The sequence below is a fragment of the Vicugna pacos genome, chromosome 16 (genome assembly GCF_048564905.1).
Source record: "Vicugna pacos chromosome 16, VicPac4, whole genome shotgun sequence".
Lineage (NCBI taxonomy): Eukaryota > Metazoa > Chordata > Mammalia > Artiodactyla > Camelidae > Vicugna > Vicugna pacos.
This window is the reverse complement of record NC_133002.1, coordinates 39,853,254-39,863,454: the sequence shown is the minus strand read 5'-3', so window position 1 is coordinate 39,863,454 and position 10,201 is coordinate 39,853,254.

Sequence of the window (10,201 nt, the reverse complement as noted above, 5' to 3'; positions counted from 1 at the left end):
AAAACCCCAGGAAAAGATTAATAAATCTGACTAGTAAAAAACTCTTCTGTGTGGCCCAAAGTCAAAACACGAACAACAAACTGGGAAAAATATTTGCAACTTACATGATAGATGAAGGGCCATCATTTGTCAATAAACAGAAAAAAAATAAGCAACAGGCAGTTCACAGAAGAAGAAATAAAATGAAGGATACATTAACTTCAACTAAAACTGTACAACTTTTCACCTAGCAGATTAGCAAAGATTTTAAAGTCTGATAATATTCTGCACTGGGATATGTAAGGAAGGAGTCATTCTCAAAAACAGTTCATAGGAATAAGATTAATGCACATGCTTTAGAAAGGAATTTGAAAATATCTATCAATATTTTATTATTTATTTTTATTGAAGTATAATTGATTTACAGTGTGTTAGTTTCTGGTCTACAGCACAGTGATTCAGTTGTACATATATATCCTTTTTCATTATAGGTTATTACAAGTTATTGAATACAGTTACCTGTGCTATACAGTAGAACCTTGTCATTTATTGTGGGAGCACAATCATGGGCAAATAAATTGTAGGGTCGCATTGCACGTTGCTTAAAACAGCAGGGCATGCTTCGCTTATCTAGAACAGGCTGTCTTTGATTCCTGAGATTCCTACGCTTCCCTTTTATTATCTCTTAGCATATCTTGAGCATGCGAGACTGTTTAACCTTTTACTTAAATTGCTTAAGATTTGTGACTTATGCCTTGCTTTGTTCAAATTCCAATTACGTATGTTACTCTGATTGTTTGAAGAATCATGCTCGGTAAATTTGAGAGTCTAAGAGGGTCTCGCAGAGTTGATCTAATCAAGATGTCAGCCATCCTGCTGTGGTTCCTTCTTTATGTTTCCAGTTGCAGAAGATCTTTTTTGCTAGGTTCCAGTCTTTTTTCGATGGTTATTTAGCAGTCAGTTGTGGTTTCATTGTAGTCACGAGGAGAGGCAAGCTCGTGATCCTACCACTCTGCCCTCTTGACCGGAAATCTATTCAAACCTGCTTTAAATGTGGCCAAACAGGTCATTTTCAGAGGAAATGCCACCAATCTAAAAAAGGAATAATTAATAAGCCTCCTACCAAAGACTGCCCTTGATGTAGCAAAGGAAAGCATTGGGCCAACCAATGCCATTCTAAATTTGATAAGGAGAGGAAACCCCTTTCTGGAAACAAGAAGAGGGGTGCCAGCTCCTGTGCCCCCAACCCCAAGTGGAGTGGTGCCATAACGAAAACCCCATCTCAGACATTCCTAACTCAGGCCACAAAAGGGTCTCTGACCTGTGAGCCTCCATCTCAGGGAGCTCCAAACTGGACCTGTACACTACCTCAGAATTAATTTTAAAGGAACAGGACAATATATACACTGTCCCCATAGGAATTTGGAGCCCTCTGCCACCTAATTCCAAGGTTCTTATCTTGGGAAAATTAAACCTTACAAAAAAGGGAATTATAGTTCTTCCCCACATTATTAACTCTGATTACATGGGTGAAATTCAAGTTTTATTAAAAGCATCTGGGTTGCGTGTTATACCCCACCCCAAACCCAGATAGCACAGTTACTCTTAACTTCCTCTTACATTCCTGATTCTCTCCTGAGTAAAAGGGAAAACAAAGACTTACATTAAGTCAAATAAACCTTTGTTAACTATCTCAATTAAAGGTAAATTCTTCCAAGGTCTTATTGACACTGGAGCTGATGTTTTTGTTACTGCTTCACATGAATGGCCCAAACATTGGGAAAAGATTTCAGGCCTTATGACCGTTACAGGGGTTGGAAGGACCCACCTACCATTACAAAGGAAAAGACCTCTTAAATGTGTGGCCCAGAGGGACAAATAGGTTATATCCAACTTTTTATCCTACTCATACCTGTTTCTCTATGGGGCAGAGACCTTTTCCAACAATGGAAAGTAATTATACAGTCTAGATAATGTACCTTAGATTCTCCCCGAAGCTTGACTTAGGAAGCTAAAAAGAAAATAGCTCTCATTGAAGAGGCCATCCAACACAGGCAGTTGCACAGAAGGCAACCAGGCTATCCCATGTTTTATTTCTATTTCCTACCTTCCGTACCCCCACAGGGTTATTAGGACGATTCATTGATGGTATTGAATGTTTAGAATGGATATTTTTATCTCATTCCCTTAAAAAAGCTCTTACTTCATACACTCAACAACTTGTTGATCTACTGTATAAAGGCCGATACCTTTGTCAACAATTAACTGGTTCTGACCCATAATTTGTCCAGGAATATCTTTAGAAGACTCCCAACACTTACTCACACAATCTTTAGATTTCCAGGCCACCATAGCTGAATTTACAGGACAATATATATATATTCATTACCCTCTGATAAATTACTTCAACAGTTAGCCCTTATTAATGTCACTATACCTCAGAAGGCTGTGTCTACACCTACTCATAGTGCTATTACAGTCTTCACTGATGGCTCTGAAGAAACAACTAAATCTGCCACGATTTGGTTTGACCAAAAATGGCACAAGGTAGTTTCTACAGGACAAACCTCTACACAAAGAGCAGAACTTAAGGCTGCCATTATGGCACTCCAACATGTCTCTCACCAGCCTATTAACCTGGTCACTGATTCACAACACGTAGTTTATGTTATTCAAAACATAGAACAAGCCTCCATCAAAGGATTAACTGATTCTTCCCTCCTTTCCCTTTCCCTTACTTTGCAGTCTCTTATAGACAAACGACAACACTCTCTCCTGTTTACACATATTAGATCTCATGCAAATTTACCTGGTCCCTTAACCACTGGTAATGCCATTGCAGATCACTTTGTCGGTTATAGCTTAGCTTTTAAAGCAGCTCAACAATCACATGAGTTCTTTCATCAAAATTATAAATCTCTTGATAAACAATTCTAGTTAATTGTACCTCAGGCAAAACAAATCGTTTTAGCCTGTCCAGAGTGTCAATTATTATCTGGAGGACAAAAATCTTGGCTGGCATAAAGCCCAATCAAATCCAGCAAACTGATGTAACCCATTATACTCCTTTAGTCGACACCTTCTCCAGATATATCTCTGCCTCCATTCACACTGGAGGAAAAACAAAACGTGTCATCAGTCACCTCTTACATGCTTTCGCACACGTGGGAAAGCCACAACAAATAAAAACTGGTATTGGATCTAGTTATATCTCCTCCAGATTCAAACTTTTCTGACAAAACTGGGAATTACAACATACTGCAGGTATCCCTTACAATCCTACTGGACAGGCCATTATAAAACATGCTCACTCTACATTAAAATCTGTGATTAAAAAACAAAAAAGGGGGAATACACCTGGCATGTCCTTCTCAGATATATTACACAAAGCAGTATATACTTTAAATTTTCTGAATTGCGATTCTCAAGTCCTCACAGCGGCAGATCACCATTTTAATATAATTATCAGCAGCCTCTATAAGAGCAAAAATATTAGTAAAAAATGTGACACATGAAAACAATTCCTGGGAAGGACGTTATGAGTTAATCACCTGGGGGCGAGGCTACGCTTGTGTTCTCTTACCTACAGGACGACATTGGACACCAGCCCGTTTTGTCAAGCCCTACCATGAGCTGGAAAGATCAGCCCTGCAATTCTCTTCCTCAGATGGCCAATCTCTCCTTCCAAGACCATCGACTGAAACCCTGTCAGAGAACAGCCAAAGCTGCAGATGTGATCTGGGGACAACTTAAAAGACTCGATCAACAAGCCACTGAAGTCATGCAATGAGTTGGAGCACCTCCCATTCCAGATAACATGTTCACAGCATACTTAGCAGTGGTAAGGTAATACCGTTCCTGCTCTTTGCTTTTCTTTTTATTCCCTCGGCACAAGCCCACTTATACTGGACACACATTATCAACCCTCCTCTCTTCAGACCTGTTTCCTTGTGGGGTGCTGATCCTCCTCTAAGCAGCAATGACACCTGGTGCACAGAAGGCACTTGGCTCCCACCTCAAGGACCCCTTCTGGAACAACGTGATTGGTTAACTCTAAATGATTCTCTTTCCCTTTTTAATGCCCTTCCTCCAGTATGTTTTACAACCACCTATACACCTAATTGTCAGTCTGTCAAATCTCGAACCTATTTACATTATCTCCCCAAAATTAATAACCAAGAGGCCAACCTTACCTTTATTTTTGCAGCAGCAGTAGATGAGAACATTCCGTCCAATCGTTCGACCCCTCCACCTGTAAACCATTGTCAGATGACTAGGGTCTGGTCTCCTAACAGTCAATCCATCTCAACAATGTAGATCCTCTGTTGCTTACGAGCAGCCCCTTTCTCCCAACTACACCCTTTTTGATTGGGGCCCTCAAAGTTATCTATCTTCTATGGGGAAAAGATTAAATTTTACAGACTCAAGTAACTCTTCCATCTATTGGACTAATCGGGGCCATTCTGGCCCCATTTTAAGAACTTCTAACAGTCTTATACATAGCCCTTGGCATTCCACTTTGTGGCACGTTGCCCTTCCCTTTCTTCCTCGGAATACTTCTCATGGCTTACATAATAACCATAGCAGTAAATTTGCTGTTAATCTCACCTCTCATATTTCTGATCACATTCTATCTTGTACTCCACATCCTTATTTTTTTTAATGTCTTCTCAAAAGATCAATATTACCTTTGATAACAATCTTTATGTTCTAAAAGTACATTCCTCTGCCTGGTATACATCATGCGTAAGTTATTTAAATGCTACCAAATTAAATATCTCTCATGTTGTCATGTTAAAGCAACAGCCCCAAGTGTGGCTACCTGCTAATCTAACCCGTCCCTGGGAATGAACCAACAGTCTCACTAGATTAACTCAAGCCATTTCCAAATGGAGATCTAAATGTTCATTGGATGGCTCATTGCTTTTGTCATTTCCGCAGTAATTATTCTTGCCACTGCTTCTGTAGCCGCAGTTTCCCTTACTAAATCTATACATACAGCAAAAATTGTAAATCATGTCATGACAAACATTACTCATGCTATGCTTGCTCAAACCCAAATAGATAATGGCATTATGCAAAGAGTACAAGCAGTTGAAGCATCCCTTGAATGGCTTGGAGACAGACAACAAGCCCTGACTGACAGACAACTCATACAGTGTGATTGGCAACATGATAAAATATGCGTCATCCCCTTGCTCTACAACAAGTTGCAACATTCCTGGGATTTGGGTCAAAGGCATTTACAGGGAGCTTTCTCCTCTAACCTTCAGTCCAGTATCGAGACACTGTCTACCCAGTTACATCAACAATTGGTTTACATACAAAAGGAAATTCAAAAAAATATTGAGTAAGAAATGTCTGATAATTTAAAATGGCTAAACCCCACCAACTGGTTTCATGGCATCAACCTACCTATTGGATTATCGGAGCTTTTTGCTTGTTAATCCTTTTTGTTTTCTCTATAGTCTGCAAGTTGATCTTCTCTGCAATTACTGCCTTAAAGCATCAAAATCAACTGATGATCGCCCTTCTATTTATCTATTATGTATATAGTAGTTTGTATCTTCTAATCCCAAACTCCTAATTTACCCCTCCAACCCCCACTGGTAACCATAAATTTGTTTTCTATGTCTGTGAATTTCTGTTTTGTAAATAAGCTCATTTCTGTCATTTTTTAAGATTGCACATGTAAGTGATATTTGTCTTTCTCTATCTGATTTAGTTCACTTAGTCTGATAATCTCTAGGGCTATCCATGTTGCTACAAATGGCATTATTTCAATCTTTTTTATGGCTGAGTAGTATTGAGCATATATATCACACATACACACCACATCGTCTTTATCCAGTCATCTGTTGATGGACACTAAAGTTGCTTCCGTATCTTGGCTATTGTAAATAGTACTGCTGTGAACACTGGGGTGCATGTGTCTTTTGAATTGGAGTTTTCTCTGAATATACGTCCAGGTGTAGGACTGCTGTATCATAAGATAAATCTATTCTTAGTTTTTTAAGGAATCTGTATAGTGTTTCCAGAGTGGCTGCAACAAATGACATTCCCACTGACAGTGGAGTGGTCCCTTTTCTCTACACCCTCTCCAGAATTTATTGTTTACGGGCTTGTTAAGGATGGCCATCCTGACTGGTGTGAAGTAATACCTCACTAGAATTTTGATTTGTATTTCTCTGATAATTAGTGTCTATCAATATGTTAAATGCATATACCCTTTGACTATCAATGCAATACTACGACATCATCAAATAGATACCTTCATGTAAGTGTGAAAATACGTAAGTCCAAAGATACTCCTTGCAGCATGGTTTGTAATGATGAAAAATTTGACACAATCTGAATGTTCGACAATGGAGGACTAATGAAATAAGTTAAGGTACATGTGATGGCAGGCAGAATAATGAGCCCTCTCCAAGCACTTTCACATCCTAGTCTTTGAAACCTGAGAATGTTACCTCAAGTAGCAAAAGGGACTTTGCAGGTGTGATTAAATGAAGGATCTTGAAATGAGATTATCTTGGATTACTCAAGTGGGCCCAATGTAACCAAAAAAGTCTTTATAAGAGGGAGGCAGATCAGAAAGAAGGCAATTATGATATCTAAAGCATAGATTGGAGTGATTTGGGACCACAAGCCAGGAATTGGGTGTCCTCTAGAAGCTAGACAAGGTAGTAAACAGATTCTCTCCTTTAGCCACAGACAGAATGCAGCTCAGCCAACCCATTTCATACATTTTTTTTTTTTTGGTTTCCATTACTTTATTTTTTTATATATATAAACTTTTTTATTGAATTATAGTCATTTTACAATGTTGTGTCAAATTCCAGTGTAGAGCACAATTTTTTAGTTATACATGAATATACATACATTCATTGTCACATTTTCTTTCACTGTGAGGTTTTTTAATTTAAAATATTTATTTATTTATTTATTTATTTATTTATTTATTTATTTATTTTTTTGTTGGGGTAGCTAATTAGGTTTGTTTTCTTTTTTAATTTTAGAAGACGTACTGGGGATTGAGCCCAGGACCTTGCATTTCAGACTTCTGAACTTCAATACTGTAATATAAATTTGTATTGTTTTAATCCACTGAGTTTGTGGTAATTTGTTATAGCAGCAAGAGGAGACTAATACACATATGTACCAGAAAATTATGCAGCTGTTTTAAAAGGATGAATTAGAACATGTGCACATTTAGAAAAACAACCCAGTATTTAAGTTTTTGTTCTAAAGGAGCTGGCAACCCAACTTAGGAGACAAGGCATGCACATGGGAAAGGGAAGAATGTAATTACTACCAAGAAAGTAATGTGGAAACCTAAAATGAGCTTAGACGTCTCATTACTGGCCTCTTTACTACGAACATAATCTGAAAACATTCATCTTTGGAAGTTGGTCTATAAAATGCCAACAGAAATAAACATCAAAATAGCATTTATAGTTTTAGTATTGCCATTTATTTAGCAGTAATCGTAGGTCAGGATATTTACCTATTTTATTTCATTTATCTTTGGACCAGATCTGTCGATGAGGTTTGTCCTTGTTTTACAGCTGAGGAAATTGAGGCTCAGTCAACATAAGTGATCAAACTATGTCTATCTGACCCCCAAATGCATACTCTTAACTGTTATTTTAAATTGTATTCTGCTTGGGTCTCAGAAACAACTCTGAATAAAAGACTATGATGGTGAGTTGTAGAGGGGCTTTATAATCTATCTTCTATCTCCTTCTGACTTCGTTTCCTATCACCTGCCCCCTTGTTCACTCTGTTCAGGTCACATTTCTTGGTGTTTCTCAAAAGCTCTAATTTTTTTCTAATTTAATAATTTTCTAATTGCTCTTCTCTCTCTGCTTGGAATGCTCCCTGATTTTTATGTCTTATTCCCTCACATCATTCAGATCGCTGCATAAATGTCAGTTCTTCAGAGTGAACTTCTTGACTGCCTAACACAAAACACATCCCATAAGCACCTCCACTGCAGTCCCATTAATGACTCTATCCTGTCCCCTTAGACTGTTCAGTCCTTCATTTGCACTTGTTACCTCTGATGTTAGGTATTTATTTTCTGTCTGCCTCCCTCAGTAGAATGTCAGCTTGTTCACTGCTATATCCTCTGGCCTAACACATGGCCTATAGTGCTCAATGACTGTTTGCTGAATTCGTTTTAAGACTTTTTAACGCCTAGGCATCTCTTTCTTGCTTGTTTCACCTTACACTATATTAAAGATATCAAAGTACACCTACATCCCATGTTAACGTCATACAGAAAAATAGCTAACATTTATTGAGCACTTATTTTGTTTGAGGGCTCTTCTTAGTGCTTTACAAATACTTGTTTAATTCTCACAACCCCATGAGGTAGATATTATTGTCCCACGCTACAGATGAGTAAGCCAAGGCCAGATTTTCTTAACTTGTCCATGGTAAAATAGCTAGTAAGTGACAGAGTGGCATTCAAACCCAAACACTCTGACACTAGAACTCCTAATACCACAAAATTGAGTTGAGGATGACTTGTTGACCTAGAATTATGCATTGTAAACCATTTATTTGAATAGTTATTAATCTCAGGGTTGTTTTGTTTGTTTTTTGTCTTCACTTCTTTAGAGCTCCTTTAATTTCTTACAATGTTTTGGCTTTTCAGAATATAAATTTTGAACTTCTTTTGTTAAATTTATTCCTAATTTTTATTCTTTTTGATGCTAGTGTAAATGGAATTGTTTTCTTAATTTTATTTTCAAATTGCTCATTGCTAGTGTATAAAGTACAATTGATTTTTGTTCATTAATCTTGTATTGTGAGCCTTATTGTGCTCTAACTAGCACTAGATTTTTAAAAATATATATATTCCTCAAAATTTTCTATATACAAATGTATTAGTTCTCTAGGGTTGCTGTTAACAAAGTACCACAAACTGAGTTGTTTAAACTACAGAATTTATTGTCTCACAGTTCTAGAAGTTAGAAGTCCAAGGTCAAGGTGTCGGCAGGGTTGGACCCTTCTGAGGGCTGCAGAAGAGTCTGTTCCAGGTTCCTCTCCTTGATGTATAGTGGTCTCCTTTCTATGTCTCTTCATATTGTCTCTGCATGCAAATTTCCTCTTTTTTTAAGGAATCAGTCATATTGGGTCAACCCTAAAGATCTCACCTTAGCTTGATTACCTCTGTAAAGACTGTTTGCAAATAAGGCCACATCGTGTAGTGCTCAAGAATAGGATTTCAATATATTAATTTTTCTTTGTGGGCTTTTTCTTTTATTCAATCATGCCATCTATGAATAGAAATGGTTTTACTTCTTCCTCTCCAACCTGGATTCCTTTTATTTCTTTTTCTTGCCTAATCACCCTGATAGACGTGCAGTACAGTGTTGAATAAAAGTGGCAAGAGTGGACATCCTTACATTATTCTATCACCTTCCTCCTACATTTTTGGTTTTGGTAGAGCACCGGGCACCATCTAAAATTATCTTAAGTAAACAAATAAACCGAATTACCCCCCCCCAAAAGAAACAGAAAAGGAAAACGGAAACACAAGTTCATGCTGTATAACACACGGAACTCTGATATCTTGTAGTAACTTACGGTGAAAAAGAATATGAAAACAAATATATGTAAGTTCAAGTATGACTGAAGCAATGTGGTGTACACTAGAAATTGAATCATTGTAAACTGACTATACTTCAATAAAAATATATAAATTTAAAGTAAAAAAATTATTTATTATTTATTTTAGGAAGAATGAATAAATAACTTCTTAGGATCACTGCCCCACTTCAGACCAGTTTCACCTCTCACCCAGATTACTGTCACATTCTCTATGACTTGCCTCTAAGCTTCCACCAATCCACTGTTCACCCTGGAGCCAAAGTGATTCTTCTAAAATTTAAATCTAATTTAGCTCCATATTTACACCTCTGTGACCTTGGGGGTAAAGTACCTCAACTCCCTTAAGCCGCCTTTTCTTCAGCTATATTAACAGGGTGATGATAATGGCAGTAAGTCACATGTTAGTAGAGATAAGCGATGTAAAACCTAGTACCTCGTCTGGTACTCAATAAATGCTCCGTGGATGTCTGCTATTATTTTTTCCTTTTAATAGTAGCATAATAATAGTAATAACTTAACATTACTAGTAACTTCTATATGCCAAGCTGTGTTTTAAGTGCAGCCAGTGGAAGTTTGAGCCTTGTCCAAAGACATGCAAGTA